The 16,373-nt window shown below is 32.5% G+C and overlaps 1 protein-coding gene across 3 annotated transcripts in view; it reads right to left on the bottom strand.

The window, feature by feature from the left end:
* Positions 1-3,960, bottom strand: part of LOC132734574 (transient receptor potential-gamma protein-like) — a 110,991-nt gene extending 107,031 nt beyond the window's left edge. For 2 of the 3 annotated variants that reach the window (XM_060721340.1, XM_060721346.1), the window contains exon 1: positions 3,797-3,960. The gene's annotated coding sequence lies outside the window, so the exon portion shown is untranslated. The remainder of the gene's footprint in view (positions 1-3,796) is intronic. The other variant, XM_060721345.1, reaches the window with a different exon arrangement.
* Between the last annotated feature and the right edge of the window lie 12,413 nt (positions 3,961-16,373).

Raw genomic sequence — 16,373 nt, 5'->3', positions numbered from 1 at the left:
TCAACTGTTAAAATAAACAAATTATGATAATCAGAAACCTGCAAAACCTTATTGAAAAATGCATCACCAATTTGTATACTTGATACAAAATACCGAGAGTTTACTAGTATTACTTCATTTAATCTAGAGCCAGATTGTATCAAATATTCCTAGTAAGTGTACAAGCATAAAATTACAATTACAGAGGGCCCTGACCATTTGTTAATCTGGTCATGTCTTAAACAATATTCAGATAAAGAAAGGCTCTTTTCAAGCCTTGTAAATAAACAAATAATCTAATGGCCATTTACTTCTCTGTATATAATTTTCATGTCAACAAGTCAGAAATATCTATTCATCTCTATACATCCCTTATATCACCTGAAGGTTATCTTTGTAATATATTAATATAATGATTTAAATATCTATACAATTTAATCATTTCTCTAAGGATTGATGCAAACATAAACCAATCATTGACAATATTCAAGGACCATGTAGACAGACATAAACACATTATGTCTTGAACATAAAAGTTATCTGTCAAACAAAATGCAAAAAACAAATTTGTCATTAGCCCTTTACAAGCAATTTCATATCATAAATAATAACAAGCTGGAGACTATTATAAAAGATGACTATAAGCAATTATAAGTATAAGCAACTACAGTAGAACTTCTTTGAGTGGAACTTCGATTACTAGTAGTTGAATGTCTGGATATGTCAAAGTAATTTTCCTCCCTGTATGTTCCTTATAAAAAACCTATATACCAGTTAAAAATTGTATGTGTCAAATTTTTTGATGCATCAAAGTTTTTTCATGGTCCGTATAGAATAAAACGGGTACAACTTACCACAAATAAGTCAAAGTCCTTCGATAAGTTTGAATCTCAAGACATTTTCCACACCTTTCTGGCAGCAAATGATTTCGATCAATTTGTGTGACAGGTGATAATTACACAGCTGTGTGTTCTAACAGCCTTTATATGCAATTAAGTGTTTGATAAAATGTTTTAATTGTTACCATTCAAATTGCCGTAGTGGTATTTGAAAGTAAATAGTAAGAACTACTTTCATTTGAGAACTTCCGTCATCCTGTGTCACGTGATAATCACAAGGGGATAAATTTACTATAAGCTGGTTTAGTTATTGCCCTTTCCTTTTGTTATGCCTTTTGAAAATTGCTTTGTACACGTCAATAGCTTGAAATTTTGTCATCAACTTGAAACCTATTCATGACTTCAAGTCCTAATGTGTTGAAGTTTTTACAAGTCCGATCGACCTTAACCGAAGTTCTCATTATTAAGTATGCAGCATAAATAACAAGCACACTAAACAAAATCTAAAATTGTAAAGAGATCTCATGTAATTATTACTTCTGAGAAGTAAAGTAATCACAATTCTTGTCAAATGAGTTGACCTTGAGACGTTGAGGCCCCCCAGTAAGCCTGAAAAGAATGTTAAGTGATTTTTCAAAAGTTTATAAGGCTTTGTTGTTTCTGTTAAGCAGTTGTGCGAAAAATTGGCTAACCTAGCTGCTGAAAGATATTTGGTAACAATTTGATTGTAATTATTTGTGCCAAAAAGAGTTTCATAGAAAGTCATTTTGTGACTCAAGTCAGCAAAATTAGACTCATAGAAAGAGATTACAATTTACTTTGACATGAACTTAAGGACACAAAACTGTCATAAAGAGGTGATTACATTTACTTTTGACATGAAACTTACGGACATAAACTGTCATAAAGAGGTGATTACAATTACTTTTGACATGAGACTTATTGACATTAAACTATCATAAATAAGTGCTTACATTTACTTTTGACATGAGACTTATTGACATGAAAATGTTACAGAGAGGTGATTACAATTATTTCTGACATGAGACTTAATGACATGAAACTGTCATAAAACAGGTGATTACAATTACTTGTGACATGAGACTTATTGACATGAAACTATCATCTTGTTAAAAAAAATAATCTGTCAATAACAATGAAATGCCACGAAAATTCATGGAAATTGTGCCTAACTATAGTAAATAAAAATTCCCACGGTATCTGTTTACATTAACTATAGGTTTGATTGCATTTTTGATGACCCATCATCTGCGTATTTGTCTGTATGTTTAAGTGTCAGCGTGGGTGGTTTTTTTTTGTTAGTTTGTTGTTTTGTGTTATGATTTTTTCGACATGTTGACAGAAGAACTATGGACATTGTTGGTAGAATGATTTATTATTCTGTGCCGCGGAAAGCTATGGCTTCTTGTACGCTTAGAAGTGATAATCTGAGCTACTAGATAGTGGATGGGATCTGAACCCAACAGTATGGTTAAGATTTTAGATAAGAGTCGGTCATGTTTGGTTTAGCCTGTTCTTAACGGCTGAGTTTGACGCAATAAAGAGAGTATGTGTGTTGTTATTGGTAAAGATGCTTACAGTGTTAGATTTGACGCATTGAGAGGACTTATTGAAGAATTGAAACTGTCATAAACGAGGTGATTACAATTACTTGTGACATGAGACTTAATGACATGAAACTATCATTAAGATGTGCTTATATACTTTTGACATGAGACTTAATGACATGAAACTGTCAAAAAGAAATGCTCACATTTATTTAATGACATGAAACTATCATAAAATAGGTGATTACAATTACTTGTGACATGAGACTGTCCGAGGAGCGTTAATGATCATAAAAAAGGTGTACTGAATTGACTATTTATAGACTAAGTTATTTAAACATTCCAGGCTCAAACTCAAAATTGCAAACTGACTTAAAAATGATAAGAAGTTGAGTCATATGTTTTGGCAACAAAAGTCAGCAAAGAGAAATGAAGTGTGGAACCTCACTAACTTAAAACAACAGAATGCTTTCAAATAGTAAGGAGCTAAAAAAATAAAAAATAATATCCAAAGCCATACTTTATATTGACAGAAGCTGTTGACAGAGATTGGTGATTATTTATTTTTCACATACACTGACAACAGCTGTTGACAGATATGGTGATTTAAGCTTTGTATCTTCTGCTTCATTGTAGGATTCATCACTGATTTAGATAGATCATTCTTCATTGATATTACATGGTAATTCCCTGTCTAAACTAAATTGATTGAGACTTCTCACCCCAATTTTTTTCCTCTCAAAGTGTTCAATGTCTGATAATCTAACTGAGAAAGAAAACAACACTAGAAGTGTTGATATTTCAATTTGGAAACAAAGAGATTCCTCTAGAGAAATGAAAACAAAACATGATGTTGAAAAGTGCAGACATTATTTCATTGAGTGTGTTCTATGAACTGTAATGGAACCACTGCCCAAACAAAAACTGCACTTCAGCAGTTTTTTCAATTCTCACATTTAAATGTGTTGCACTCAATTATTCTTTACTTAATGTCCAAAAGTCAGGATAAATATCCCTTAACCAAAACAGAATTCCTCAAGATTCATGCTAATTTCTATGAAAATTTTAAAAATGTATTTAAAAGTAAAATATAGTAGAGTGAATTAAAAAAAATAACTTTCACATTGCAAACGGCACTTTTAATCCGATGAGATCAAAAATATGCAGTATATTCCCTTACTGGATAAGTCATGCAGTAGAAATATGAAGCACACAACATGTAAATTATTACATGAATTTTTGAATATTTTTCTTTTCTTGAAAGCTGAGCTCATTTTATTCATGCTTGATTTTCTTAAAATAATTTGGCTCATCTGGAGGCTTTTAAAAGCAAATTAAATAATTACTGAAAACATTAAATAACTTCTGCAAATTTTTTTTTCTTTTATGATTGACAATAAAGTGACTAACCTGCATTCTGATATAAAACCTTCATTATCTGTTATTCTATTTCACAATTCTGTTTGTCTGGGCAAAAAAGTTCAAACTTAAAGATCCCACTCATATTTCAAGCTAAAATATTGAAAATTAGCTTCCTTTCTCAAATGTTTTTTCACACTGATTACAAACTCAAATGTTTTTTTTCACACTGATTACTAAACTGCACTAGTATATAATAATATGAGTACATTAAAGTGTTATAATTGTACCATAAACATATGTATCATGTAAATGTAGCCTGCAGCATCAGCTATATATTATCTGATGTATAATATCATTACATTACTAGTGGATGTACCAGCACATACCATATCTGTAACCATCACATATTTATCTATTTACATATCATATCATATTTTCTTATTATATTCTTATTACACCTTTACTCTGTTGGCCAGCCCTCTGTTCTACCTCTGTGACCAGTGCAGCCGGGTCTTAAACATGTGTCACAAAGTGAAAGTACATTTGTAAAATATTGCATTATATTTTCACGCCGAACCTCATTTTTACTCTATATTCATTGATGTGAGATTGCATCATCTTTTGTTTAATTTAGAGTTTTCGGGTGAAATTATTATTTAGAGTATTTTTATGGTTTGCATAAATTTCCATGTCTCAATTTAAACATTTTGCCGTTTATTTCACAAAAATCCTTTCAGTAATAAGAAAGTTACATTTTTGTTTTATAAACCAGATATATGTATTATGTCTGTATTTGAAAGACGGGCCTTTATTTTACATAACTATTTTTCCCGCCGTCCCAGCTTTATTTCGTGCAAATCGATTTTTTCATGTTTTGCACGATCTGTTTTCCCGCTTAGTACTCAGTAGTTTGCTATATATTGACTAAATTTTAAGTGACATATTGCAATGCACTGGACGTTATACAGGTCCACTATGACGGTGACAGACAAATTTTATTTGTCATAAAATTACAGCTTGTACAAGGTAAATTTAATTTTCTAGTGATTTTGGTTTCATAAATTTTTTGCTATTTCGTTAAATACTATTTTCTATTAGAAATTATAGTTTATTTGATTCAGGTTTAGTTATTTGGCAGTAATTTATTGTTTTCTGAATTTGCTAAATTTTTGCAGATTAAATTTTAAAAGCTCTTTTTATTCTAGTGTTTCGCTATTGCAAATTTTATTAACAATTAAAAGTTAAATTTAGTTTACTTAAAGGTAGTTAAATTTTGTATCACTTTTAATTATTTTCTTTTTTTTTATATTTCGTGTGATTATAATTTCTTAACATTTTCAGATTGATACCGTGACAAATGAAACGGACTTGTGTGTGTGACAGCTATCCAGCTGAGAGGTTATAACAGCCACACAGACCCGACAGTGGACCGTTTGACGTTAGGGGTGAGTTCGGTCCAATTTTTCTTCCTTTTGGTGTCACTTTATGATGAGACCACCAGTTTTGTAATCTGAAAGTGACCTTTCGGTAAAAACACCGGAGTACACATATACAACACATACACTCTGCAATTTAAGGTCACCCGCCTTGTGTATTTTTCTAGATAAAGAAACTGTTCTTTTATTTAGGAAAACATTTAATTTTTGTGCTTTTAAAATTTTTACTTGGTTTTTTTGTGTCTGTAGTATTTTGAAACGGGCCTATCCCTTTTATTTTTTGCATTGGGTAAGTGTACGGACATTGGTTTTTGGGTTTTATTTTGGATTTAAATTTAAAGTATTTTAAACGTTTTAATTATTGCCTACTTCTACTGTAAATTAAAAAATTATTATTTAACAACCTTAGTGAGATATTTAGATGAGTTTAAAACTAGTGTTGTGGGTAGGTATGGTTTAAAAATATGAAATTTTTTTTTTGATGTGTAAGTGAAGTACTTTTTGTTATAGGCTAAGGAAAATGGTTAATTAATGGTTTTTCATGAAGTGTAGTGTTTAGGCACCGTGTTTTGTACAAATGAATATTTTTTTTTTTAAAGGGTTTAGTGTTCCCCCTTTAAGATACTTTGTTTCATTGTTTACCTCCGGTAAAATTTTCTTGTTTAAAGTTGTTTTTTGTTGGTTACGTGGGGAAAAAAATTTAAAAATTTCAAATGACTAGTGTAAATATTGATAAAGGTAGGCAGGATTTGGGTAAAGTGGGTTTTTGGGAAAAACTTTTTAAAGAGGACAACCGGGACGGAAGAAGACATAGTGGGTTAGAAGCTGAGAAGGATGGTAGAATTAGAACAGGTTCAAAAGGAATTAGAAGGGAAAAGGAACTTTAGAAGGGGGAAAGGGATAGGTTAAAATTTAAAACAGGTTTTAGAAAAAAGAAAAGTTAGATTATAAATTTCCAGTTTTCTAAGGAAAGTTAGAAAATAGAGATAGGAATGGAAAGGAGAGAAGTTAAGTAATTGAGGCTAGTGTTGCAAAAGGGAGAAGTTAGATTATGCTGTCAGTTAGAAAAGAGAGAAGGAGGAAGCAGAAGCTAGGAAGTTAGATACAGAATATAAGATGAAAGATAGAGTTAGATTATGTTTAGGTAAATGAAGAGTGTAGGGTAAGGTTAAGGTTAAGATGACTCCATTTGACGAAAAGATTGATTCCTATGGATGCGTATTTGAATGTTTATTTGAAACTTATGCGTCTGCTCAGAATTCGGGAACATGAAAATGTGGTCACTAAACTTACCGTTTCTGTTTAAAAGGTACTGCTAGGGAGGTATTTGATAGGCTTCCATTAGAAGATAGGGATGGATTATGATAAGCTGAAAGATGCCTTTGTTAAGGCAGTTTGAGTTGACTTGATGATGGGTATAAGAAGAAGTTTAGGACTGAAAGGCCCCGTGAAAATCGAGACTTTTGTGATGTTCCTAGCTAGAATTTCTAGATACTTAGATGGTTGGCTAAGATTGAGTAAGGTGGAGAAGACTTATGAAAAGTTGTTAGACTTCATAATAAGGGATCAATTTTTAGATATCTGCAATAGAGAACTATATCAGAACCTCAGTAGTAAGAAGTTGTTTTCAGCCCGTGAAAGTAGCGGAAGATGCAGATTTGTTTGCCAAGACTAGAGGAGGTCCGAAGTATGTAGTGAATCATGGAATTAAAGAAAGAGCTAAGCCTTATGCACTGCCGAGTAGACCTGTAGATAGAAATCAAGGTAGTAGTTATCGTATGCAAAGAGGGTAACGATAGACTGGTAAATAGAGGTAGAGCATCTCAGCAGTATTGAAGGTTATAAAATGCACATGTTGTGGTCGTTTAGGGCATACAGCATTTTTCTGTAGAAATAAGGCTACAAATAAAGCTCGCGGGGGAAAAAACATAAACCCCAAATAAATGAACCCAAAGTAAGAAGATAATATTATAAAGGTAATAAAAAGGCGAGGGGGTTTATAGAGGTGGGAGTAGGGTAAGGAAGAAATAAGATGAATTTCGAAATTTCGATGCGAGACAGATAGTGGTATATTTTGATAAATTGGGGGTTTTTAAAGACGTGGTACATTTTCTAAAATTCATGTCCAACTAAGGAAATTTAAAGGGAAATTTTTATATTTGCAAAAGTATGGGTGTACATTTTTAAGAGAAAAATTTTGGGGAAAAAAAGAAAAATATTTAGGGAAGTCCAGACGATGAAAGTACTTTGTGGTATGACCAATTAAAGGCGTTAATTGATCTTGATTCCGTTTTACGGGGGACTGTAGAAGCAAAAATGTGTAGTAATCCTAAAATGATGAAATTTATCGGTAAAAAGGGGGTGCGTAGACAAATTTTTGGTAAGTTAGTTTCAGCAGTAGAAAAAAAGATCGCAGAGAAAATTTAAAGCCAAGGATTTTAAAGTTCCTCACAGATTTAGACATAAAAAATGTAGAGTTTTAGAGAAGCAGCAGGCAATAGTTCTTAATGGATGTAGAAGAAACAGAGGAAGGAAACTTAGAAACTTGAAGGGGGAAAAGGGGAAAAGGAATTTCAGGTAAATAATTTTTTAGGATTTTACGCGGGAAAGGGTGACGAAAGTGGGCTTAATTTCCTAAAATCTTGGGAACGGTTAAAAGAGGCGAAACTCGTTTTTGGCAGGAATCTTGTATTAGGAAAAAGTGATAAGTCTTGGGGGGTTTTTATGCCGGTGTTTTTGTAGGGGTTGCGATTTTTGTCAGTCTTGAAAATATTTGCTCAACGTACTATTTCTAAAGGTAGAATAAGTAAGGTAACTTTAGGTAAGATGCCTTTGATTGATACTCCATTTAAGAGAGTTGCCGTTGACATTGTTGGGTCCGATCGAACCTATGACTGATAGGAAGAACCGATATATTTGACCATGGTAGACTATGCTACCAGATATCCTGAAGCAATTGCATTGCCTAGTATAGAGACTGAAAGAGTAGCCGAAGCATTAGTTGACATGTATAGTAGATTAGGTGTTTCCAGAGGAAATGCTTACAGATTGTGGATCACAATTTACTTCACAGATTATGAATGAGGTTAGTAGGTTGCTATCTCTTAGACAGTTAACAACTACACCGTATCATCCGATGTGTAATGGTTTAGTGGAGAAATTTAATGGTAGTTTAAAACAGATGTTGAAACGGATGTGTAGTGAAAAACCTACAGATTGGGATAAGTATTTGAATGCTATGTTGTTTGCGTATCGGGAAGTTCCCACAAGGAAATTTGGATTCCGCCATTTGAATTTTTTTATAGGGCGTAGTAAAGAGGCCTATTACCTTTTTAGAGAGTTTTTGGAGGAAAAAAAAGAAACAAGTTAAGACAACTTTTTCAGATTATTATTTTCAAAAAATAGAAAGTAATGTAAAATACACGCAATTTGAGAAAACAGTAAGGTAAGAAAGTTTAAAAACCGGAAACTAGAGATAGAATTTTAAGAAGGGAAAAAAGACTTTCAACCACAAAACCAATAAATTTTTTGTTCAATGGAAAGGTCCCTTTGTATTTCCGAGGTGTGAAAAAATTAAGATTACGGTGACATAGGGAACAATAAGATCAAAACTTTTTCCATGCCCAAAAGCTGAAGGGTATGTTGAAAGAAAAATTTGAACCCGAGAGGTGCATTTGGAAAGGGAATGCAGCTGTTGTAGAAGCGGAAAATGGGTATGAAGATTAGAGGAAGATGTTAGTTTAGAAACAAGTTACCAAAGATGATAGTGACATATTGGTTATGTCCATTGAAGAAAGGTTCAAGAGACATATAAGATGTTCAGGTCAATCCTGACTTACAACAGATTGTAAGACTCAGATTGCAACCTTGTTAAAGAAATTTTCAGATGTTTTAACAGATATACCCGGAAATACGTCATTAGTTCAGCATGACATTAAGTTGACTACGTCAGAACCGGTAAAGGACTAAGGGTTATCCTATTCCTTTCACTCACAGCAGATAGTAAAGGAAGAAGTTGATAAAATGCTAGAGTTGGGAGTTATCGAACCTTCTAACGCTCCGTTTTCCTAGTCCAATTGTCCCTTATCAGGAAAAAGGATAACACGATTAGGTTCTGTATTGATTTTAGACAGATCAATAAATGCACGGTATTTGATGCCGGAACCGATGCCCAATATGGAACAGATATTTTCGAAATTATCAAAAATACAGGTATTTTTCGAAAATTGACCTTAGTAAAGGATACTGGCAATTTCCTTTGTCTGACAATGCAAAACCTTTTGACCGCATTTTGAAACCCCGTGGGGACTTTTCAATTCCGGAAAATTGCCCTTTGGTTTAGTCAATCCCCTGCAACATTCTGTAGACTGATGAGAAAGGTTTTTGAAAGATCTAGATCACTCAGATAGTTTTTATAGATGATATTTTGGTCTTAACAGTCACATTGCCAGAGCATATCAATGCATTGTATGAGTTATTTACCCCAATTAAAGAGAGTCTAGGCTGTTACTGCTAGACCGTCCAAGTGTTTTCATATGTTTTTGAAAAATTGGAAATGTTTAGGTCATATGATAGGAGGAGTAAGTCCATTGAACCTGTGTTCTCAGTAAGGGTCAAGGCAATCAGGGAACCGGAGAGACCCACGACAACGAGGAGTCCGGCAATTTTTTAGGGGTTGTGTTTGGTACCGGCGGAAGTTCATACCCTAACTTTGCCGCCATTGCTGTTCCGTTGACCGATTTGACAAAAAAGTTTCAACCAAATTCGTATTGAATGGGGTGAAAGTCAGGAAAAGGGCTTTTCAGACTCTTAAGGCTAGTTTGACCGGTCCGCCCATTTTTGAAATTTCCAGATTTAGACAAGATATTTATTCTCAGAGTTTGATGCTTCTGATTGTGGATTAGGATCTGTATTACTTCAAGAACAAGGTGAGGAGAAAATTTCCAGTAGCTTATGCCAGTAGAAAGTTGTTACCAAGAGAACAGAAGTATTCTGTAATAGAGAAGGAGTGCCTTGGTATTGTTTGGCGCAATTTCTAAATTTCACAGATACTTGTTTGGTAAGGAATTTATTCTAGAGACAGATCACCAGCCGCTTTTGTATCTTAACAAGGCAAAGTTAAGTAACTCTAGAATAATGAGATGGTCTTTGCTTTTGCAGCCCTAACAGATAGGATTAGAGCAATTCCCAGGTAGAGAGAACATAGGTCAGATTATTTAAGCAGGGTATAATGTAGAGTGTAAATGTATAATTTTATGGTGGTTACGGAATAATGGTGTACAGTGTTCTACTTAACATTTTTTTTAATTTTCTTTTTCACGTTTGTTGTATTAAAAAAATTTATCAATTTTTATTTTAAAGGGCTAAATGTCACAAAGTGGGAAATGTACATTTGTAAAATAGCATTATATTTTCACCCGAAACCCATTTTTTACCTAATTCATTGATGTAATTGCATCAAAATCTTTGTTTTAATTTTAGATTTTCGGGTGAATTATTATTTAGAGTATTTTTTTGGTTTGCATAAATTTCCATGTGTCGCAATTTAACATTTTGCCGTTATTTGCAAAAATCCTTTCAGAAAAAGAAAAAGTTACATTTTTGTTTTATAAAACCAGATTATGTATTATGTCTGTATTTGAAAGACGGGGGCCTTTTTTTTACATAACATTTTTCCCGGTCCAGCTTTTTTTCGTGCAAACGATTTTTTTGTTTTTCCCATCTTTTTTTCCGTTAAATACTCAGTTTGTTTTCATATTCTAAAATTTAAGTGACATTTGCAAGCACTGAAAATTTTAAAAGGTCAAAATGACGGTGAAGACAAAAATTTTATTTGTATAAAATTTCAGCTTGACAAGGGGAAATTTTAATTTTTTAGTGAAATTTTGTTTTATAAATTTTTGATTTGTTAAAAAACATTTTTATTGAAATAGTTTATTTTTTTCAGGTTTAGTTTTTGGGAGTAATTTTTTGTTTTTTGAATTTTCTAAATTTTTTTCAGATTAAATTTTAAAAAACTCTTTTATTTAGGTTTTGCTATTGCAAATTAACCGAACATGTTAATTTATGTATTTAATTGAAGTTTTGATTATAATTGTAATTGTAAGGAGCTATGAATATTTATAAATAAATATTATTCATAAGTAAATTTATTATGGTTCTTACCGATTTGTTGTAACTTTATTGTAAAATGCGCAGTACGTAATGATTTTTTCAATCAATTTAATTTACGTACCTCTTACTTCATTTCATTTTATCATTAGTTTTTGTTATAAAAATAAACGACAAAACAACTACCTAGGGAAGGATCTTCAGTGGCATGATTTTGGGAAACGTTTATTTATTGGTGGTTATTATGTGGCGTTATTTGAATAATTGCAACGCAGTATTATGCGGATGTGATTGAATTTTTGTTCCCACGGAAGTATGGTGTACTATAGTGGACTTTGTTATTCCCAAAGAAGCACTTTATTTATTGGAAACCGCAAAAGGTCGGTCTTTTCCAAGGGACTTTATTATACCCTTAGTTTGATTACAAGGAACTTAACCATGTTTATACTTTTTGCCCTTTTTTTGAGGAAAACCCAAATGACCGGGCCCTCCCCCCGTATGCCAGGGTAAAGGGGGACGCAGCCTTGTTTAGGACCTATAACGTGCCAACACTGTAGGGAAATACAGTTTCCTTTAAAAAATTTTTTTACAAAAAACCCCGCCATTTTGACGAAATTTTTTTTAACAAAAGCCCCACTTTTTTTGAACTCATGACAAAACTTTTCGGGAAAAATAGACTGAGATACTTTTATGTTTTGTTTGTGGGATGACTTTCATAGAGTTATCAATAAATCTTTTTCATTTTAAAACATTTTTTAAATAAAATTTGTATATATTTTTTGTTCGAGTTGTTGGTTTTTTAATGCAAAATTGTGGGCACCTGGGATCCCCTCGAGTCCCATTGTGACAAATATCTGTACTGTTCCATATTAAGTTTGGCTTACTTAGAAATGAATGATTTTGTCCAGATTGAAAGATGGACAGGTCCATTTAAGATGTTTGGGTGGCAAGTGTAAATAATCAAAGGGCTGTGTGCACTCAAGTTTTCAAGTTTACTAGACATGCTTTTATCACTTTTCATATGTATTTATTTAAGCATTTTTTTTATTAAGCATTGCTTATATAGAATTTTTTTCTAATTTTGTTTATATTCTTTTTCAAAATACATACTGGTATTTTTAAGAATAATTCACACAAATATCCGAACCTAGTAATAATAATATCTTTCAATATTTTTTAAAGATCTCAAAGCCTGTCCAAGAGTAGCATAATCAGAGTGTACAGTTGCATTTTATTGTCATTCAACTATAACATTTATCACCTGAATGTTCAAACTACAATGTGTAATTTGTGTTGTTGTCACAATTTAAAGCTGCACAAATAAATAAGCATTTTACATGTTTTCAAATTTAATTTTTCAATAATTATGTAAATAATTTCATATTCACATTGTCTTGAAATTGTCATTTCATCAAATATTAAATCAAAGGGCTGCAAGCTCTGTGGTATTTTCTGATCTTTGCAATCTAAATCGTACTGTATATCTGTATGTATTTTCCTGTATAAGTTTATTTTTATGTACTATAATTCATCTTGCAAGGCATCAGAGTTTGATACATACAGAATTTTGCTTAACTAGACTTGCATCAAAAAATCAATTATGTTCATTTTTTTATGACAGCCACACTTTATACTTGCATATCGTGGCTACTTCCTTAAAAAAAGAAACTAAATATTAAACAAGAACCGGTTGAACCGGGTGATGCTCCCCGAGAAGGTTCTAGACACAGGAAAGTATAAAAAAAATGAACAAAGGGCAAAGACTCCAAAGTTAGGCAAAGCGGAGTTATGTTTTTTTGCACTGCACTTCTATTCAATGAGATCTATCTATCTATAAAGTTTCCTGATGATATCAGAGTTATGTCCCAGGTAAAAGTCAAAGTGTAAAAATGAACAAATGGCAATCAATAACTCCAAAATTAGACCAGGCTTTGTTTAGGTTCTTTAAGCATTGCAGTTCTATCCAATAATATCTAGCTACCTACAAAGTTTCATGTTGATATCTCTTATAGTTTTAAAGTAATGTCCAGGACAAAAGTCAAAAAGTAAAAATAAACAAAGGGCAATTTCTTCAAAATAAGGCAAGGCAGAGTAATGATTCTTAAGCACTGCAATTCCACCCAATGAGACCTATCTATCTACAAAGTTTCATGTTGATATCTCTTATAATTTTAGAGTAATGTCCAGGATAAAGTTCAAAGTGTCAAAATGAACAAAGGGCAATAACTCCAAAAGTAGGCAAGACAGTGTTACAGTTCTTGTGCACTGCAAACTTACTCAATGAGATCTATCTACCTACAAAGTTTCATGTTGATATCTCTTATACATTATGAGTTATGTCCCGACAAAGTTCAAAGTGTAAAAATAAACAAAGGGGGATAATTCAAAAATTAGGCAAGGCAGAGTTACGGTTCTTGTTCACTGCACACCTACTCAATGAGATCTATCTACCTACAAAGTTTCATGTTGATACCTCTTATACTTTTAGAGTTATGTCCCGGACAAAGTTCAAAGTGTAAAATAAACAAAGGGGGATAATTCAAAAATTAGACAAGGCAGAGTTACGGTTCTTGTGCACTGCACACCTACTCAATGAGATCTATCTACCTACAAAGTTTCATGTTGATACCTCTTATACTTTTAGAGTTATGCCCAGGACAAATTTCAAAGTGTAAAATAAACAAAGGGGGATAATTAAAAAATTAGGCAAGGCAGAGTTACGGTTCTTGTTCACTGCACACCTACTCAATGACATCTATCTAACTACAAAGTTTCATGTTGATACCTCTTATACTTTTAGAGTTATGTCCCGGACAAAGTTCAAAGAGTAAAATAAACAAAGGGGGATAATTCACAAATTAGGCAAGGCAGTGTTACGGTTCTTGTGCACTGCACACCTACTCAATGAGATCTATCTACCTACAAAGTTTCATGTTGATACCTCTTATACTTTTAGAGTTATGTCCCGGACAAAGTTCAAAGAGTAAAATAAACAAAGGGGGATAATTCACAAATTAGGCAAGGCAGTGTTACGGTTCTTGTGCACTGCACACCTACTCAATGAGATCTATCTACCTACAAAGTTTCATGTTGATACCTCTTATACTTTTAGAGTTATGTCCCAGACAAATTTCAAAGTGTAAAATAAACAAAGGGGGGTAATTCAAAAATTAAGCAAGGCAGAGTTACGGTTCTTGTGCACTGCACACCTACTTAATGAGATCTATCTTCCTACAAAGTTTCATGTTGATACCTCTTATACTTTTAGAGTTATGTCCCGGACAAAGTTCAAAGTGTAAAATAAACAAAGGGGGATAATTCAAAAATTAGGCAAGGCAGAGTTACGGTTCTTGTGCACTGCACACCTACTCAATGAGATCTATCTACCTACAAAGTTTCATGTTGATACCTCTTGTTGTTTCAAAGTTATGTCCCGGACAAGAAAAGGGGATGGACGGACGGAAAGACGGACGGACGGACAAGGCGGCGACTATATGCTCCCCCGAAATTTTTTCAAGGAGCATAAAAAATAGTTGCCTCGACTGGGATTTGAACCCCAGACCTCTCACACACTAAACGAGAGTGTTACCTCTGCACCACAGAGAAGTTATACGAACATAGCCTGAATAAAATAAAGTGATTTTAAATTAAGAATTTCGATTGCATTCTGGGTTTGCAATTCTTATTAATTTCGAGTATTTTGTCCACGATAAACCTGTTGTTTTAAATTGATGTAAATAATTTAGCGAAAATCTTCTTGCAAAACAGTCCGACATGTAGAATTTATATATTCCACTACTCGACAGTCAGATTTATTTGTGTAGTATTCGGTAATCGACATCGTTAATAATAGCATTTTCATTGATTAAAATCATATTCATCTGCGTAATTTGTGATTGTGCATTTATTGATAATTCTACAAGCCAACGCTACTTTTAAACTTTGAATGCGTTGTAATTTGTTGGATACTTGTAACAAAATAAAAATATTTCTTTCTTTTGAATCGCTAGTTTTAAGCTATTTTGAGAATTACCTGTTGTTAGGTTTGTCGTTAACCTCTGTCAGAGATTGAATGTCAGCTTTGTATTTCCTGATCTTCGATCAGGAAATACAAAAACTATAGTATTTCCACTCATATGACAACTATATGATAAAATGAGGCAAAACAAGTAGCCAATCACTGTTATGTTATATCTGTCAGAGCAAGAGAACAAAAGTAAATCTTAAAACAAAAATCATACATCTGACATAATATCTATTTATTGAATAAACTTCCAACCAAATTTTAATGGAAGCTTTTAAGAAAAACAAAAAAGACAAATAGGAAGTGCTGTTATTAGTGTATTCATTCATCTTTTTGATACATGTGGCTTTTATTTTGATTCAAGCAATGTGCAGTAAGTTTACAACATGTTTTGTGGTAAAATTATTTCTAAATATACATTTCACATATGGATGTTTGTAATTCAGCTCTTAAAAGATTTTGCTGAATAGAAAAAATTTGTTCTAACTTTGCTTTAGTTTTTCATGCATCTGTGAAATTTATTTTAAGTTTAAGCATTTCTGCTGTAAATTTCTAACAGAAAAACAGAAAGCATTTCCACAAACAACCATGTCAAATTTATCATTGTAAATTATATTTGATACTGTTTTCATTTATCTTTACAATGAATGTGCAGAAGAACATGCAAGAAAACAAAGCTAAGTAACAAACTAATCAAGATTTTAATTAAGCTGAAAAATGAGGAAAGATTCACAACTACTCCAATGTTACTGTTGCAAACATTCATTAATAATGTGCTTAAGATTGTTTTCTTAATTTATTACTGCTGCTTCATCTATTACAATAATTACATATTACTTCTGTTCTTTTATAAGCAAAGTTTTTGTTTTATTTCATACCATTATTATAATGTTAAGTGCAATATACTAGAAGAAAAATGTTCAGCACCACTCCATTATTATTGGATAGAAAAACAAACTGAGAACTGAATTGAGCAGCTTTGAATTATATTGTGTTAGACTGCTGTAATAAAACTGCATTGATTGCACTAGATATAGTAAAGCTGTCCACGGAC

Source organism: Ruditapes philippinarum, unplaced genomic scaffold (genome assembly GCF_026571515.1).
Source record: "Ruditapes philippinarum isolate M1 unplaced genomic scaffold, ASM2657151v2 ctg7898_1_1_1_1, whole genome shotgun sequence".
NCBI lineage: Eukaryota > Metazoa > Mollusca > Bivalvia > Venerida > Veneridae > Ruditapes > Ruditapes philippinarum.
The sequence above is the reverse complement of the archived record's forward strand: the minus strand, read 5'-3'. Positions and strand labels throughout refer to the sequence as shown.